The 20,555-nt window shown below is 33.4% G+C and overlaps 1 protein-coding gene across 21 annotated transcripts in view; it reads left to right on the top strand.

Annotated features, from left to right (window-relative positions):
* The window catches only part of BAZ2B (bromodomain adjacent to zinc finger domain 2B), a 382,496-nt gene that overhangs the window by 160,786 nt on the left and 201,155 nt on the right, over window positions 1–20,555 (top strand). For all 21 annotated transcript variants that reach the window (XM_029225702.1, XM_029225703.1, XM_029225701.1 and 18 more), the window contains one exon: window positions 18,107–18,149. The gene's annotated coding sequence lies outside the window, so the exon portion shown is untranslated. The remainder of the gene's footprint in view (window positions 1–18,106; window positions 18,150–20,555) is intronic.

Consider the following 20,555-nt stretch of genomic DNA (forward strand, 5'->3'; position numbering starts at 1 on the left):
CCTCAGGGTGTCCTCTTCAGTGTTCCCAAGTGACTCAACCCCCCATGCCTACTGCTGTCTTGGCAGTAGGCCCCTGGCTTTTCCAAACATCATCATTCAGGAGAAGTTGCTGTGACAAAATGCATGCAATTTTCCATTTCTCTTGATACTGAGTGAATTTGATATTCAGACTTAAATTTTTTACCAGTCTGACTGATTATTAAATGATAGCTGATTGTTATTTTAAATTCTCTGATATTTCTGGTTGAGGAGATTTCATGTGTTTACTAGTCATCTAAGTTTCTTCTTTTGTGAATTGCCTATTCATATTCTTGGCCTATTTTTCAAAATTAGGTGTATTTCTTACTCTACATATATCCTAAATGCATTGGATATGTCTTCTCTCATTCAGTGCCTTGTCTTTTCACTTTGATTTAAGTGCCTTTGTTGTATAGCAACTTAAAAATTGTTAATTTTCAAAGTTAGCTTTTTATTTTATGATTATGCTTTTTAAAAAATTTTGCTGTTGTTTCATTGTTCCAGTGAGAACCCAAAACTTAGTTGCTTTAATCAACAACAGTTATTTTATTATATATCCTGGTTTCTGTGTGTTCAGAGTTCAGAAAGCTTATAGCAAAGTTGCCTTGTTTCTGTTCCACATGCCTCAGATGGAATGACTGAAAGTCTGGGGTGGCTTGACTGCTGTGGGCTGGAATTATCTGGAGATACCTTTGCTGGCATCTTGTGGTAGATGCTAGTTGTTGACTGGGACTTCACCTTGGCTGCGAGCCAGAAATCCCACAGGCTTAACTTATTTCATTGAGTAGGAATTATAATATTAAGCAGAAGTGGTAACAACAAACATTTACCTTTTTTTTTTTTTTAACATATTGGGAATGCTTCTTTATTTTAACTATTGTTTGTGACTATTAATATGTTGTCTTCTTAAAGAAATTCTCTACTGTTCCACTAAGTTGGATAAGAATTTTTAATCACAGCTTAGAGTTAAATTTTCTTGAATACTTTTTTTTTCTCATTTTTGAAAAGATATTGTAATTTTCTCTTTTGAATTCATTAATATTGTAACCATGATTAATAGCTTTTCAAAAACAGACTCATCATTGCATTCTCTGAATGAAACCTACTTAATCATGATTTGTTAATAGTATTTTAATATTTTGCTTGATTTGATTTAGTAGTTTATTTAGAATTTTGCAATTAAAATTGGTTTGGTTTTGCTTTCAAAATTAAACTAGATTCATGAAAGGAGCCTTTTCCCCTTTGTCTGTCTTTCCTCATTTTCATAATAAATAATATATACTTAATCCAAAATAAAGCAGGAAAAGAGGGAAAAGGAACATAAAAACATAGGACTAATAGAAAACAGGTAGCAAAAGGGTGGATTTAAATCCAGTCTTATCAATAATTATAATAAATGTAAATGATCTAAATACTTCAATAAGAACAAGAGATTGTCAGATTGGCTAAAAGTCTAAGGCCCAACTATATGCTGTTGAAGAGAAACTCATTTTAAATATAAAGACCTAGGTAGATTAAAAGTAAAGTGCTATAAAATATATACTCTACAAATGCTAATTAAAAGAAAACTAGATTGATCATATTAATTTAAAGCAAATTAGATATTAAAGCAAGGAATATTATCAGGGCTGACAGAAATTAATGATAAAGGATTGCTTTCATCAAGACTTATCAAGACATAAAAATCCTAAAACTTTGTGCACCCAAAAAATAACAAACAAATGACTTTATCTCAATAAGTCGACGTCTTATATAAAATGTATAATTTCCTAGAAAAATGAAGTAGCAAAATTGTTTCAGGATTTTTAAAGACCGGAGTAAATGAATAATCAAGAAAGAAACACTATCAACAATTACAATTACCCTCCCATAAAATAAGAAAAAAATAAACAAACTAGTCATTAAGGAACAGATAACTGTATTTTATATAAAACTTCTAACTTTGAAGCTATTACTTTATTGTGTTTTGGTTTCTGTTGTTGCTGAAGAATAGTATGTCCTTATTCCTTATGAGGTCATCTGTCTTTTTCCCTTTGACGTCTCTTATGATTTCCTGTTTATCCCAATGCTTTGGAGTTTCATCTTGTGATGTCTAGATATGGATGTATTTTTATTTAACCTTTTTGAGACACAAAATATACTTTCAATCTAGAAACTTATTCTTTCCTCAATTCTAACAATCACTTAGCTGTTAACTCTTCAAATACCAGTTCTTTATCATTTCCTTCATTTCTTTCCTTTTGCCCTCCTATTAGTTACGTCTGAGCCTCTTAATGTCTCCTATGTGTCTCTTAACTTTAAAAAAAAAAAAAGATTTATTGAGATATAACTCACATCCCCAAAATTCTCCCTTTTAAATACACATACAATTCAATGGTTTTTCATATATTCACAGAGTTGTATACCCATCACCACTAAGTAATTTAAATTAATTAATAACATTTATTTACTTACTGTGCCATGTGGCTTGCAGGATCTTAGTTCCCTGCCCAAGGACTGAACCTGGGCCATGGCAGTGAAACCACCATGTCCTAACCACTGGATGGCCAGGGAACTCCCTTAGAACATTTTTATCATCCCATGAAGAAATCTCATATAAACCAGAAATCACTCCCTATTTTCCACTCTCCCAGGCCTTAATAACCAATAATTTACTTTTTATCTCTAATGGTTTCCCTATTCTGCACATGTAAATGGAACCTTATAATACGTGGTCTTTGTGACTAGTTTTCTTCATGTAATATAATGTTTTCTAGGTTTACCTATGTTGTAGCATGTATCACTGCCTTCCTTCCACTTTATTACCAAATAATCTTTCATTGTAGAGATATACCATATTTTGTTATCCATTTATTAGTGATGGAGTTTTGAATAATTTTAAATATTGAATAATTAGGAATAATGCTGCTATGAACACTCATGTATAAAATCTACGTACATATAGATTTTTGTATGGACATATGTTTTCAGTTCTCTTGGGTATATACCTGGCAATAGAATTGCTGGGTGACATGGTAATTTATGTTTAACTTACTGAGGAACTGCCAAATATTTTCCAAGGTGGCTGCAACATTTTGCAATCCCACTAGCAATATTTAAAGTTTACAGTTTTTTCACATCTTCACCAACACTTGCTATATTTTGTATTTTTCATTTTAGCCATTCTAGTGGGTGTGAAATGGTATCTCATTATGGTTTTGCTTTCCATTTCCCTGATGGCTAATGATATTGAGCATCTTTTCTTGTGCTCATTGGTCATTTTTATATCTTCTTTGAATAAATGTCTATATAAATCCTTTCCCCATTTTTAAATTGTGTCATTTGTTTTTAATTATTGAGTTTTAAGAGTTTTTAATATATATTTTGGATATAATTCCCTCATTAGAGATATGATTTCCAAATATTTTCTCACATTACATTGGTGTCTTTTCACTTTCTTCATAGTGTCCTTTGAAGCACAAAATTTTTCATTTAGATAAAATTCAATTTATCTTTCCTTTGATTACTTGTGCTTTTGACTGATTGCTTTTACTTTTAATGTCAGATATAAGAAATGATTGCCTAATCGAAGGTAGAAAAGATTTACATCTATATTTTCTTTAAAGAGTTTTATAATTGTAGCTCTTACATTTGGTTCATTGATCCATTTTGAGTTAATCTTTATGTATGGTGTGACGTAGGGGATTCAACTTTGTTCTTTTGCATTGTGGTTATCCAGTTGTCCCAGCACATTTTGTTGAAAAGACATTCTTTCCTCATTGAATTGTTTTGGCACTGATGTCAGATATCAATTGACCATAAAAGTAAAGGTTTATTTCTTGATTTTCAATTCCATTTCATTGATCTAAATATACAGCAGTAAAGCATTAGCACACTGCTTTGATTGGTGTAGATTTGTAGTAAGTTTTGAAAGCAAAAAGTGGAACCCTCTGACTTTGTTCTTTTTCAAGATCATTTTAGCAACTCAGGGTCTCTTATTACCAGACTTCTTGCATCAAGTTTTCCTTTCATGTCTTACCTCTGTGTGGTCTTGTTAACATTTCATGGTTTTTTTAATATGAAATTATTTTCTTGAGGATCACTTAAAATATTCTTTGGGCAAATTCAGTCTACCCCTTATTCCCCTGTCCCATCCTGTACTTTTCTTTTTTTCAATTTTCTATCTTTCCCTTCTTCTCTCCCAATTTCCAGAGTTTTTTCTAACTTTTTTTCTCTTACAATATTTCCTTTTCTCTTCCAGCTAGATAGTAAGTACCCTTCATATCCTTAGTACTCTGCTAATCTCTGGAAAAGAAAATCTTTTAAACAGTATTCTTACGTTGCTTATGGTAAATAATATAAGAGACAAGTATATAAATCCACGCTAGATTCTCTTTCATAAAGGAGAATCAGATTTTTGTTTTTGATTTTGATAATATGCTTTGGTTTAAGTTTTGGTGAACTTGAAAGTAATATTCAGTTTAAAGGAGAGTGCTTATGCTAAAATAATTATTAAAGATAAAAGCAAACATTATCTATATACAAAAATTGAATATAAAAGAATAGGAAAAAGGAAAAGCAAACTCTAAAAAGTGACACAAAAATGACTATACATTTTAATAAATAAGTGTGATTTACTTCTTTTGTATTTACTTTTCACTCATTCATTTCTCCAAAAATAAATGTATTGAGTATTACTGGGTTTTTTTTCCAAAAACGAGCAATGAATTCTCCAATTCTTCAACACCAACTGGGTCTCCAAGAATTTAATTCAATTCGTACACAAACTATTCAGAGTTAGTACAGATTCCATAGATTGAGGTCTCTGTCCCGCAAGACTGCTCTCATTTCTTTTTTTAAAAATTTAATTTATTTTTTGGATGCATTGTGTCTTAGTTGTGGCACGTGGGATCTTCACTGAGGCAGGTGAGATCTTTTGTTGCGGCACGCAGGCTCCTTTCTAGTTGTGGCATGTGAGTTTTCTCTCTCTAGTTGTGACACATGGACTCCAGAGTGCATGGGCTCTGTAGTTTGCAGCATACAGGCTCTCTAGTTGAGGCGCCCGGGTTCAGCAGTTGTGGCGGCGCAGGGTTTGCCCTGCGGCATGTGGGATCTTAGTTCCCCAGCCAGGGATCAAACCCGCATCCCCTGCATTGGAAGGTGGATTCTTTACCACTGGACCACCAGGGAAGTCCCTGTTTTATATTTTTATTGAAGCTTCTTTTTTGTTTAAGTATATGATAGGAAAAGGAAGAACACAGTGTGCACATTTTGTAGTATGTGGTTATTCTTTGGATTGCTCCAAAAACAGTCATTGTTTCATCTTGAATAGCTCACTTCCCAATTGTTTTAGAAACTAAAGGCAGATATTCTCTTCGAAATATTACAACTTTTATGCTTGTTTAATTCACTAGCAGTTTTAAGACCAAGAGTCTATTTTTCACTTAAACCATCTTTTTAACTTGTTTTGAGAACAAAGCTGGGTGTTATTAATATGTAACGATTATGTATCACTGATAATATCACAAATATATGTTGGAGATATAAGGCAAGACATATTTGTTATGATGTTATGATGATGTATATTCATTGTTACTTGATAGATGCTGCCTGCACATCACTAGGTAGAGCAGAGAGCATGCCAAGTAATGTGAGGGGTTAGGTCATGGAAACTCTAATATAAGGAAAAAAAGAGTAAGTAACATAATAAAACTTAGTATGATAGAAGTGAATTAAAATTATGTCTAATAAAACTTAGATATTCAAGTACTTTAGCTTAGTAGCTTTTCATGATCTTGTCCTCTACTCCCAGCAAATTCAGTATTATCTTTGTTTCAAATTCCATCTCCTAATAATCACAATCAGGAAACTCAGAAGTGTTCTTTTCACCATCCTTTTTACCATGAATTCCAACTGCTGTTTGAATCTGGTTAACTAGTTTGATGATCAGTAAGGTATTTTTTTCTAACCTAGAACTTTAAAGAAAAACATTACCTGTTCAAACTAGAGTAATACAGGCACTGGCATATTCTTGGATGTTGTTGAAAAAAATTAAGCCAGCATTGCTTTTAAAGCCCCAAATAAGAGAGCTTTTAATTTTTTTAAAGCTTTTCAGTCTGCATAAGAACTCAGTGAGCATGCAAGTATTATGTGTTGTTACTTTTTCAGACTGTAATCCATTTAACTTGTTAAGTCTTTTTTGAACTCCTGCAAGCTGTTTTAATATCTCCCCTTTTTTCTGATTATTTGACAATTGCCAGTTTTTGTTGAATGTTAAAACAATATGCCTCCTTATGGATATCAACTGTTCATTAACTAGGTGGTATATTTGATGGTGAAGAGGAAGAGAATTCGCAAGCAGTGCAAGGATTTAGTGTTGACGTTAATATTATACAATAGATCCTTATGATATCGAGATGTGTATTCTGTCTCAAAGTAGTTTTGATCTGCCATCTTCATTTTCACAAATTATAATCTTTTTTTTTTTTTTTTTTGCGGTCCGCGGGCCTCTAACCGCCGTAGCCTCTCACCGCCGTGGCCTCTCCTGCTGCGGAGCACAGGCTCCGCACGCGCAGGCCCAGCGGCCATGGCTCACGGGCCCAGCCGCTCCGCGGCATGTGCGATCTTCCCGTACCAGGGCACGAACCCGTGTCCCCTGCAACGGCAGGCGGACTCTCAACCACTGCACTACCAGGGAAGCCCCACAAATTATAATCTTTTACGTTTGTCACTCTTAATTTAGAAACTGGTAATAGATGACAATCTTTAAAAATTCATTTTGAACACAACAGTGTTCACAGTGTGAACGCCACAACAAAAACGATAAATAACCCAATTAAAGACTGGGCAAAGGATTTGAATATTTCTCTAAAGAAGTTATAGAAATGGCAATAAGCACATGAAAAGGTGCTCAACATCATTAGACATCAGGAAATGCAAATCAAAACCACAATGAGATAATACTTCATATCTACTAAGAAATATAAAAAGACAAAAACTGAAAAATAAGTGCTGGCGAGGATGGAGTATATGGCAGTCTCATATACTGTTTGTGGGAATGTAAAATGGTACAGCCGCTTTGGAAAACAGTTTTGCAATTATTCAGTAAGTTAAACATAGAGCTACCATATGACCCAACTTCCATTTCTAGGTATATATCTAAGAGTACTGAAAATTTATGTCCACACAAGAACTTGTACATGAATGTTCTTAGTGTTATTCATAATAGCCAAAAAGTGGAAACAACCAAAATGTCTATCAGCTGACGACTGGGTAAGTAAAATGTGCATATAATTGGATATTATTCAGCCATAAAAGAGAGTTAAGCACTGATATAAGCTACAATATGGATGAGCTTTGAAAACATGCTAAGTGAAAGAAGCCACACACAAAAGTTCACATATTATATGATTCCATTTATGTGAGATGTCCAGAATAGGCAAATTCATAGAGACAGAAAGTAGATCAGTGGTTGCCAGGGGCTGGAAGAGAGAGTGAAGGGGAAAATAGGTAATGACTACTTAATTGGTATGGTGTTTCTTTTGGGGTTGATGAAAATGTTCTGGAATTAAATAGTGGTGGTGGTCGCACAGCATTATGAATATACTAAAACCACTGAAGTGTACACTTTAAAATCGTGAATTTTATTTTATGTGAATTGTATCTCAATCTAAAAAATTCACTGTGATTTCTGAAATTTTAATATTTGGCAGAAGAACACCTGAAACATGTAGAATACTGCTCTGCATTGTCCATATCTTATCCTTGAATTAAACTTACGTGTGACACACTTGAACCGTATGCTGTTTTAGCTGCTAAAATGCTCTCTAGTATGATGGCAGTGGCCAATCTCTGAGGGAAGTTAAAGAAATAGTTCTTCAAAACTCATTATTTGGGAATTCCCTGGTGATCCAGTGGTTAGGACTCCGTGCTGTCACTGCCGGTGGCCTGGGTTCAATGCCTGGTTGGGGAACTAGGATCCCACAAGTCATGTGGCATGGCCCAAACAAACAAACAAACAAAAAAACACACAAAAAACTCATTATTTTGTTTATTGCTGGAATATTTTTGACCACTCAATACAACGACTTTCCTCAGGTCACAGTAACAAAAAGAGCTGTGCTTTCTTTAAGAAAATTATTTCTTTTCACTTTATGAGTACTGTGAATAATACATACAAGCAAAAGCTGCATATGACAATCATTTCTTCTTTGCATTGGTTATCAGGAAACTCAAAGACATATATTTCATCCTTCAGCAACATAGAGTACAGGGCCTTATGGCATGCAGTTTTGAAACTAAGCTCTTGGCCTGATTTATTTTTTTCACTCTCAGGTTCTTATTTTTATTATGAATATTATGTACCTTATTAGTAGCTTACCTCATCTTAGTTTATTACCTCATATTTTAGAACAAGACAGGGTATAAAAATATACAGAGATAAAGGATGTTATAATTAGAGGGAAAAAAGGCCTGAAATGCAAATGTGTTTGAGAAACTTATCTAGATTAATTTACCCTAATATGTAATTAGTAACTGTCTTTATAACTTTCAAATTCCTTATAACTATCTAAGTTTTAACTTTTTTAAGGAGGCAGGGGAAAATGGTAGGAAGTAATAAGCAAAAAGAATGGAACTTTGGAAATGATAAACATTCGTATAAATGATTGATAAACATTTGTATAAATGATTGATAATTGTATAAAATGATTGATAATATCAATATAGTGATTGATAATATGAATTGCTTTCTGTTTTGAATAGGGTGATAAGTTATAGAATAGGATGGTGCTGGAAATCCAAAAGTGGAAATAGGTCAGTACAGAGGAGGGAAAAGGGAAAATATGGTGGAGATGTTTTCTGAAATTGCTGGCTGTACTTTTTGTCTAACATTGATCCTATTTAAGCCCCACTGTGCATAATCAAATAAGAGCTGTGTATGGCATTATTTTTATACTGTGCAGCTGCATGTGTATAGCTTAGAAGGACATTGCTGTCACATCATAAAATATGTCAACATTGCTTTCATATTTTTAACATAGCAGCCTCTATTACAAAATAATATTGTTTCTAAAGGATTTTTAATTTAATTATATGTGGTGTTTTCCCCTATCATTTTTAATATAGTTTCCATAGAATTATTGAATTAGTTCATGTCTTTATTATCTTTGCATTTCTAACAGCAAGGACAGATTTATACATTTATTAAGTGCTTAGTAATCATTGATTTTGCTTTTGTAATTTTCCCTATCAGCATTTTTTCCTTCCCTAAATCCATCTCATCAGCATATAAACATGCTGTAGTATTCCTCCATCTTAATACAAAAACCTTTCAAGGTCCCACATCCCCCTCAAGCTACAGTGCTGTTTCTCTACAGTTTTTTATAGCAAACCCTTTCAAAGAGTTTTCCATACATGCTGCTTCTACATCCTCATTGCACTTTCTCTGCTTTACTTATCCTATTCAGTGCTTTTGTCCACACCACTCTGATGACAACATTCGTGTCCTGGGCACGAGTGAAGTTTATCTAGCTAAATCCAATGGTCATTTCTCAGTCCTTAGGTTAAGTGTTTTCCCAGCAGCATTGTCACAGTCAATCATGTCATTTTTTTTTCTGAAACTTTTCACTTGGGTACTTTGCCAAAACCAAATTCTTGATTTCTTAACACTATCACTATCGCCATCACCAAACTTATTCCTACCCAAGTCTTCTCCATCTCATCCATGTTGTTACTAATAAATGCTTTTAAGTGGCATTTTTTTCATCAAGTACATAGCAATTAATTGGATCTGAGCCTTACACCTCTCTTTCATCTGTATACCTCAAAAAATTTTATAAGCATAATTAACTAAAACTTCACAACATCCTTGTGAAGTAGATAATTATGGCATGGCAAACTGATGTACTAAGAGATTGCCTAAGGTATCTTATGCATGTATGCCAAAATTTTGAAAGTGGACCAGGGTAATGTAGTCCCTGTTGGAAGCATTAGACCAGATTTCTTTTTTATGACGAAATCATTCTAAGAATTCTCAGGAAAAGTAAAATAGTAGTAATGATTACTTAATATCCCTAAATATTCATAGCAAAGTTCTTTTAATAGAAAAGAGTAAAATGTGTATTATCTAAAATCTAGTATTTATTAATGATGGCAACTTTGTTATATCTAATGAAATATACTTTTTGATTGTATATTGTTAGATTGCTTAATTGCTTCACCAAGTCTTCATAGCCATAATCTGAATTGGATCTTTGAAAGTTTGGAGTGGAATAGTTTCATTTAAGTCTTTTAGCTATGGTACATGAAAGCTTTATAAAACTACGAGCTTTGTGTTTGTCTTGATTGCTAGCCTGTTCGAGTAAGGTGGTTTTTTACAAGGCAATCTTATCAGTGGCAAATTATTCGTTTGGCATTTGTTGACAAGACTGAGATGGACTCTAATTTAGATAAAAACTAAAATTTCCCCAAAATTTATATTCAAATAATGTATTTTAGTTTAGTTAATAGTAATTCCTAAAGGCTTTACCTCTCTATTGTTACAATTTGAGTTGAATTCCCTAAAAAACTTATGGTTAGAGAAATAAAAATACAGCCAAAACAGCATATAATTTTTCTCAAATGAAGCCCTTCATTATATTACTTCATCCAAGTGATTAGTTCATTTTTGGATATTGTGTATATATTAGCCTCAAGAGTGTTTCAACACCTCTTGACAGTGCTACCACTTTCTTCTTCTACTGGATACCCATTTATGGCTCTAAAGCAGAAACCCATGAAGAGGGAGTAAAGATTTTGAGAGGTACTAATTAGTGTTGGAAGAATAGGGTGGTAAACTTTAGAAAAACACACAGCTTTATATATACTTAAATTAAAAAACAATTCACCAAGTTTAATAGCCAGTTGTGCTTTGTTTGCGTGGTTTTTATTATCAGCAAAATTATAAAGTTGCCATCTGAGCTCTAACTAAACTTCATTGTAGTAAGGCTTACGTTAGTTGTCTAAAAATTTTGTATGTTAACCTGTGGGAATTATAACTCTTTTAGAGAAGTTTCAGTCACACAGAACAGTAAGGACAAGTGTTGCAAATGAAGGATATGATATATTTTGAGGGAATGACGGCTTTTTGTAGTAAGGATAGTGAAATTATTGATATATTTTGGTAATTTATGGAAATATAATTTTATAAGAAATGTAAAATCACTGATAATACAAGAAGTGCTGTTTTATTTTATATTTATATTTTATTGAAGTATAGTTGATTTACAATGCTGTGATAGTTTCTGGTGTACAGCAAAGTGTACATATAGATTCTTTTCCATTATAGGTTATTACAAGATATTGAGTATAGTTCCCTATGCTATACAGTAAGACCTTATTTATCTATTTTACATATACTAGTGTGTATCTGTTAATCCCAAGCTCCTAATTTATCCCTCTCCCCTCTTTTCTTGTTTGGTAACCATAAGTTTGTTTTCTATGTCTATGGGTCTATTTCTGTTTTGCAAGTAAGTTCATTTGTATCATTTTTTTAGATTCCACTTATATAGATATATAAGTGATATCATGTTTGTCTGACTTCATTTAGTATGGTAGTCTCTAGGTCCATCCATGTTTCTGCAAATGGCGTTATTTCATTCTTTTTTTTTAAAATAAATAAATTTATTTATTTATTTATTTATGGCTGCATTGGGTCTTTGTTGCTGCGCACAGGCTTCCTCTAGTTGCAGCAAGCAGGGGCAGCTCTTCGTTGCAGTGTGCAGGCTTCTTATTGCAGTGGCTTCTCTTGTGGCAGAGCATGGGCTCTAGGTGTGCATGTTTCAGTAGTTGTGGCACATAGGCTGAGTAATTGTGGCTCATAGGCTCTAGAGCACAGGCTCAATATTTGTTGGGCATGGGCTTAGTTGCTCCGCGGCATGTGGGATCTTCCTGGACCAGGGCTCAAGCCCGTGTCCCCTGCATTGGCAGGCAGATTCTTAACCACTGTGCCACCAGGAAAGTCCCTATTTTATTTCTTTTTATGGGTGAGTAATATTCCGTTGTATATATGTACCACATATTCTTTATCCATTCATCTATAGATGGACATTTAGGTTGCTTCCATGTCTTGGCTATTGTAAATAGTGCTGCTATGGGCATTGGGGTGCATGTATCTTTTCAAATTAGAGTTTTCTCCAAGAAGTGCTTTTTTAAATGCTATCTGTTTGTATTTGGTTTTACCAGAAGTAGTATTTAGTAGTTTAGTATGAAGTAGTTTAGCTGAAGAGAGTAGTAGTTTGGAAAGAGTGGCAAAAAGTTAGAATCATGGTAAATCATCTCTTTAAAAACTTAAAGAGATGTACAACTTTTTTGTTTCTGCTTTTGGTTTTCTTTAATACTTAAAGCAGTTCTCTTAAGGGGAAGCTCACTTTGTTTTAGGTTGTGATATGACAAAGTTTGGTGTTTTAAAATGAGAAACTATCTTTTGTTTTATTTCTAGACTTCTCTTGGGAGGCTATAATCACTTTTTAACTTCCTGGGTATCTCTAGTGTAGATAGTGGGCTCTGGTTATTTTCTAACAGCAGGTGTTGAATTACAGTCGTCCCTTGGTGTCTGGTAGGGATTGGATTAATTTGCATAGATTAACGTGCAGTGGCAGGAATCATTGGAACTCTGGCCTTCACAGCTTCTCTGAACATTAAGGGAAGATGCACATCTAATATTTTACTGAATACCCTGCTTAGACCTACAGGTGAAACTGAGGACAGAAAGCATTCAGTGAGTATTATGCACCAAAATACTGCTTGGAATTGGAACTATCCATTCAAGCTGCCTGTTTTCTTTCCTTCGATGTCTTCCCCCCATGAAATCAGAAAAACAACTTTTAGCCAGACACCAACATAGTCAACTGTTTGTATGGGTCAGGAAATGATTTCTATCACTTTAGAGCTTTGTTGCTTGTAGATAAAGTATCTAAATTGATTGGTGCTTTTATAATTTGACAAAACTGCTTAACAAAACTTATATTAATGTTATATAAAGTCTTCTATTTATATGCCTACTCTAGACTAGACGGCAGGCTTCTTTCCTACATACCGTATTACGTGCTTAGTTAAATAAAACTCTTGTCTTGTTGTTAAAGCTTGCTCATGTTTTTTTCTTAAAAAATAATAAGAAAGGGAAAATAATTGTTGGAAAAAGAGGTTCCCAAGGATCAGAACTATTAAAATTGTTAGTAAAATAAATTTCTTTTTTTTCTAAGTTCTGTTGAGGTTTTAGTCATAACAGTGCATGAATAAATGAAGTAAACCACTTCTACCCAGCTGATTTAGATTTAAATTTAAAGAGATTTAAAACTTAGTTCTCCAAAATCTAAGACTACTTCCTCTTATAAGCACTATGGTACATTAAGAACTCTGCAATAAAGTAAACCTTCTTTTCCACCCAACATAAACTTGAAAGTTATTTGAAGATAAAATAATTTCCCTCCAAATTTGGAGCACTGTTCCTGAATGGAACATATTCTGCCCAACACAGTTGACGGTTTTTTCCCTATGTCTAAAAAAAATAGAGAAAATAAATTTTCAAATATTTTAGGAGGATCATTTACACTTTGATCTTAGTATAGTTTCAGAAATGCCTAGTTGCGCTAATACGGTAGTCACTAGCCACATGTGGATACTTAAATTTAAATTAGTTAATATCTAAAAGTCAGTTCCTTAATCACACTAACCATATTACAAGTACTCAATAGCCACATTTGGCTCTGGACTGGGTATCGGACAGTGCAGATAGTAAACTTTTCCATTATTGCATTAAGTTCCATTGCACAGCTCTGTATAGAATAGAGTTGTCCCTTGATATCAGTGGGGGATTGATTCTAGGCCCTGCCACAGGTACCAATATCAGTAGATGCACAAGTCTCTTATCTGTGGGACCCACATCCCATGAATATTGATATGTATTCCGTTAGTGGTAGATCACATTTTTACCAGTTTCTCCGGTTCTATAGATTCCTATTATTTACAAGTATCCTTCCCCCCTAAAGTATTGCTTATTGAAGCATGTGATTTTTTTCCTACCAAGTAATTTCCCCAAGTAATAAAAAAAATAATAATAATAGACAGGATTTGAAATAGCTAGAGGATGGTAGAAGCATGTTTAGATTTTTATAGAGTTTGTTATTAACCTTAAAAATGTATGCCAAATTGTGCATACTTGTGATTCTCTAAAAAGTGAGTGATAAAGACAGAATTTCCATGTCTACAATCCAAGATTGCAACACTGAAATAGCCTACCAGTAGCATATGGTTTATGAGATTACTTTTCATATGTAAATTTTAGAGAGAATTTTTATTATATAACCATACCTTGAAATGAGCATAGAACACAGAGAAAACATTAAACTGGTATATAAATTAATGATTAAATATTTTAGTGACTATTACTTTAAATGAATTTTAGGGTTAATTAGCATATATTTTCATGTTCAGATTGAATAGAGTGAGAAAAAGCCACTAAGTTTTTTGTTCATTTATTCCTTTGAATCTTTTCAATAAGCTTGGTAGGGATAAATATCCTTACGTTGTATATATTGAAACTTATGTAAGGTTGTCAAGTGAAGGTGAAGTCTTGAGTATGCTAAAATTGATTAGATAAGGAAAGACTTTTTCCATTTGGGGGCAGAGGAAGAAGAAAAATAGAGATAGTTACATGCTAATTACTGGAAACATAGTAAATATAGTTGGTAAACTGGTAAATATAGTTGAGATTTTCTCTGTGCATATTTACTAAGATGGTGTCTGGTGGGGGAAAAGTACATAACCAATGCATTAGTTGAATTATGTTTTCATAAAATGTAATATTACTTTTTATATGTCTAACTTGAATATATTTCCTAGTTTCAAGATGATTTTAAAGAATTACCTTTTCATTGTAAAAGCCACCCAGGATTTTTATGAGAAGCCCTAAGATTTGTCTGACTTTAACCTCTAGTGTCGTCTTAATTTCATGTATTTTTTTTCTCATGCATTTGCAAGTATCCAGTAAGTTATGTGTAAAAATTGCTACTACCATGATGAAGGAATGCCTTTTTCTTTAAAATAAATTTATTTTATTTATTTATTTATTTTGGCTGTGTTGGGTGTTCGTTGCTGCGCGCGCGCCTTCTCTAGTTGCAGCGAGCGGGGGGCTACTCTTCCTTGCAGTGCGTGGGCTTCTTACTGTGGTGGTCTCTCTCATTGTGGAGCACAGGCTCTAGGCACACGGGCCTCAGTAATTGCGGCATGCAGGCTCAGTAATTGTGGCTCACAGGCTCTAGAGCACAGGCTCAGTAATTGTGGCTCATGGGCCTAGTTGCTCCGCAGCATGTGGGATCTTCCCGGACCAGGGATCGAACCCATGTCCCCTGCATTGGCAGAGGGATTCTCAACCACTGCGCCACCAGGGAAGCCCAGGAATGCCTTTACAAGGTTTTTATACTCTAAGGATTAGGGCTTTAAATCAAGTATGCATTTTAAATTATAGATTTAGTCTTAATTATCTTATTTTTGTCCAAGAAAATAAAAAATAAAATGGAACATTTATCTTTTTATTCAGTTACTTATTTTATTTGAATGTAACTATTTAAAAATATTTAATAGCTTTTTTAATTACAGAGTTTTATAGAAAGTATATTTGGTTCTTTCACAAGCCTTTTTATTGACTCTTTACCATCACAAGCCTGTTTTTTTTTTTGTATTGATTGAAGTTGAAAGCATAATGCTAGGAAGGAGTTCACTGAAGGCAGGTCTTTGGATACAGAGAGTAATGCATTCCATCTATGTAGGCTTTTTCTGATCTGATACGGTGGGAACATAGATAATTTGGAGAGAATAAGTTTCCGGTCTTATATTCTTTTATACCTCCATGCATCATTTAAAGCTAACATGTTCTCCTCCTTAGAAATCTTTCCTCTTTCGCCTTCAGTGTATTTTCCATTTCTCTATTTCTTGGACTTAAAACATAACAAAACACCATACAGTGTCACCTCTCTTGCTTCCCATGAGCCTTATTTATAGGTATCCCCCAAATTCTGTTGGATAGTCTTGTCTTTTCTTTACATTCATTCCCTTGGTAAACTCTCTTGGCTTGAATTGTACTTTTTATATGACTGATTTTTAAACCTTGGACTATTCTAAATTGCAATATCTACCCGTTGTTGAGAAGCGTCTCCATTTGAATAGCCTGTGGTAACACTGGGCTTACTTACTGTCCAAAATAAAAGTCACTCCACCCTACCACTACAGGTTTCTTTCATTGTGTCCCTGGTAATCTTTCTCTGCTGTCCTCGTTCCTGTACTTAATTTAGCATGAAGTCCTCTTGTTTCTCCATGTAAGATGTATCTTGGGTTTCCCATTCTCTCCACTCATCTGCACTATCCAGACCCTCATTGTATCACACCTGTTAACTCACTACAACCACTTTCACACCAACCCCGCTTTGCCTTTTTTTTTTTCTTGAGCTTCCCAAAATCTCCCTGCAGTGACTTTTAAAAATGTATACAAAATTGTTAATGCATATTTTCCTTAAATAGAAATTGTAAGCATTTTTATTTATATATCCCTCTGGGCATAGTGCTGGATGCAGTAGGAAATAAGTAATTGTTCATTCATTCATTCAGCAGCTCTTTCTTGCGTAGTTGTTGGGTTCCAGCTGTTATACTAGTGCTCCAGTGATCTCTCATGCAGCTTACAGCTGAAAACAGTCTCTGGTGAGAAGAGAAGGCTTCTCTGAGGAGGTGGCATTTGTTATCAGACCTGAATGAAATGAGAAAGCCAGTCCTGCAAAGATATGGGGAACAGTTGCTGCAGGCTGAGAGAACAGCAAAAGTCAAGGCCCTGAAGAGGGACAAGTTTGGTATGTTTGGGGAGTATCAAAAAGGTCATTGTGACTGGAACATAGTAGAGAGAGAGTGACAGGAGATGTAGTCAGGAGACCAGGTGGCAGAGGGACTAATAGGCCATGGTAGGTATTATGGATTTTATCTTAAGTGATGGAAAAGCCTTTGGACAGTTTTGAGTAAGGGAGTGTTGTGAGCTGATATATTTGTTGCTAAGTTAAGAATAGAAGTAGGGAGACTATAATAGTAATATTGGAGAGCAATATCTTGAACTAGTGAGGTAAAAAGCAGTAATAAGTGTTTTGAATTAAGGATAGAATGAGGAAGAATGGTTGGCAGGATAGATTGGATGGGAGGTGTGAGATTAAAAAGGAACCAAGGAAAACGCAGTTCTGTGTGCTTGGACAAGTCATGTATCCTCTCCAATATCTATTTTCCTGAGTATATAATGAGAAATACCTCTTTCCTGCTTCTTGAAGGAATTGTTATGAGGATCTGATGAAATAACACATGAAAGCTAATTATGAATCTTAAACACCATTAACATTGTATTAATTTTTAACACTAAACATTTAAAAGTTCACCTTAAATTAAATCATACTTTGTTAATTAAGAAATTTCTAAAAGCTTAGATTTGACAGGAATAAGAACTCTAACGCATATACAGCTTAGGAAATAGTTTAACTTACAACTTCCCCTGGGTTTATAGTGTATAGTTCCTTTCCAATTATATTTTCAATCTTTAATAGTTTTGACACTGTTCATAAGGATTAGCATGAAGCAATTTCTCCTATTAATTGATAATAAGTAGATCATGTTCTGGCCATAGACTACACTGCTAATCTAATCATAGACAAAAAGGTAAACAATACCTGGCTGTCTTTTGTTTTGTAGTATATTTAAGACACTGTGATTCTCCTCTCGGTAAATATTTGAAAACAAATAAAACTAACCCAAATGACCTATAGTTTATTTACTAATATGTTATATTACGTTAACCCTGGGGTGTTGTTGATTATAACAAAACATAATTTACCATACTATAATAAATAATGACCTATAAATAAACTCCAGGTGTTTTATGCTTATTTGTGTCATGCCAATTGTACTTTTCCTGACAATTTTAGATTAATTTAAATATGACTTATGGCATCAAGAAAGACAAATATTCTAAACAAACTTTTTAGTTTCTGAAATCACTTACTCAAGTATGATTCAGCTGAATGCTATTTCTGTTTTTTTATTGCAGATTTCTCAACAGTTATGTCACAAGATTGACCACATTGATCACAGTAAGACTAAAATGATAATTAAGCTTTTAAGGATGTTTTGTTTTTTCTGAGAATGAGAATTAAGTTAGAAAATATTTATGATTTTAGATTGTTATTCTTTCTTTCAACAGCCAAATGAATGTTTACATTTAATGATTCACATCTCACGCTCTACTTATTTAAATACTTCTTTAAATGATTTTAAAACATTTTAAATGAAAAATACACTTAATTTATAACTGAAATTATATGCCTAATTATACTAACATATTTCAGTGTGAATCATAATCTGAACATCATCTTTTTTAGTTTTTGTTTTTATTAAAATATGGCATGAAACATTTAAGGTGACTTCACATTAGGAAAAAATTACAAAAATAAAATTACTTGGGACTGTAATCACATATTAAGGAAAGATTGTGAAAACAGCATTGAAAGGATTCTTAGACTTCTTGATTAAATTTTTCATTGATATTTAAATGATTTATAAACAGTCTTCCAAATATGGAGAGTTGTTGAAAAAGGATAGTTCTCTTAAGAAACTGAACTTTTCCGCTTTAATTTTATTTAAAGTGTTAATTTCTACTGTGTATAAGGAAATATGTTACTTAAAGAAAAACTTTTATCCAAGGCCTTGATCTACATTATTAGAAAATTCTAACTATTAAAATCTGAATTGCAGTAATGAAACTTTATAGCATTTTTGAAAACTCCGTTTAAGTAACAGAGGAAAAAAATTGAGTAAATTATTTACTCAGTTAATCTGCTTCTTAAATCCCATTTTAATTGTTCATTAGAAGCAGTAATTATCAGAAATGTTATTCCGTGTATATAAAACCTTAATGTTTTAATTTTTTTTTTGAAAACTGGTACATTTGTTAAATTTAACATTTTTCAGAGAGGCCAGAGACAACTTTTATTCTATTCTATTTTTAAAGGCTTTATCATCATCATTGAGTCTACAGATGTATATGGCATGTTCATTTTCCTAAGGGAGCATTTTAGCTATCTCTGATTTGTTGCTCTTTGCTTGTTTGTTTTTTCTTAATCAGAACTTTATTGCCCTAACTGAATGGTTTACAACAAAATATTAACATATTTCTGTAGTAACCTTCTGTTTTGCATCTAATGTTTTATAATCAAGGAAGTTAAAATTAGCATTGGATGAAAAAGGTGTTTTTTTTTAATTAAAAAATGCTAACTCTCAGTACATTTTTAGGGTAATATTAAGAGAACACTTAATTGCAACTGTTCTGAATTCAAGAATTTCAGGAAGAGAGGTGGTGTTCAATATTATCAGATGTTAAATAAGTTAAAAATTAAGAAGTATTCATTTGAGAGTTTCATAAGTGACTGATAGTAGAAACCCTGTGTAATAATGTATGGGTTGTGAGGCTTTCTCTAGCTCCTTGAGTCAAGAAGAGGGTAGATTTCATCACTGATTCAGGCTGAGGGTATTGAGAGAGTAGTTCAAGTGTTGACCATGGGACTGGAATAAAATGAGGCCAGGGAAGGGCTGATATATTCAGAGAAAATGGAGAAAGGACTAGTCAGAGGTAGATAAGCTGGTGAAATGAGATGATAAAGAACTAAAAGAGTAGAATGCTGTGGTTAGGAAGGGGCTATTATAGATTGTTTCAGAGCTGGAGCTGGAGTATTCATATATAATATATACCTTGTATATTTTTTTCTTCAGAACTCAGGAGAATTTCTGTTTTTACTCCTTATGTTACATTTCTCTGAAGTGTCAAGATCTTCTAAATGATTTCTTTTCCTCCTGGCCATCATCAATTCTATTGAAGCCTATATGTGATCCTCAGTTGAACTTTATTAAAGCGTTGCTCTGATTCTTTTATGTCTCTACCTGAAGATGTTTAGTGACTTTCCATTTCTTATAAGTTCAAATTAAGGCTTTCTAACTTGGTATTCAAGACCCCTCCTCAGTTTGGCTCTAACATATTTCCCAGACAAATATCCTATTATTCAAGAAGAAGAACCCTACATTCTATACAATGTGAACTACATACTCCACCTTGAGTATACATTTTGTCTCCATACTTACATTCATGTCATTCCCTTTTCCTAGAATATTCTTTTCCCTTTTCAGTCTTTTGTTTCTCCTGATGAAATCAAACCTCCCTTCTAATGCCCTGTATACCTGTAATCATCTCTTTGAGGCCTTCCCTAATCATCCTAATTGAAAGTGATTCTCCCTCCTTAGTAGTTTGGTGATGCTTAATTTTTATTATTCTTATGTAACTGATAACATATATTCCCTTGTATTCTGCATATTTTAATATGTATTTTCCTATTGAGCAAATGAGTATTTAGCAAATGTTGCTAGTAATCATAAATACCCCAGAAAGAACTAAATTAATTAGTATCTTTAGTTTTCTTATATTAAAATTGAAACAAGGATATTAATAC

This window comes from Monodon monoceros, unplaced genomic scaffold, assembly GCF_005190385.1.
Source record: "Monodon monoceros isolate NGI ecotype Baffin Bay Population unplaced genomic scaffold, NGI_Narwhal_1 Super_Scaffold_16, whole genome shotgun sequence".
Classification (NCBI taxonomy): Eukaryota; Metazoa; Chordata; class Mammalia; order Artiodactyla; family Monodontidae; genus Monodon; species Monodon monoceros.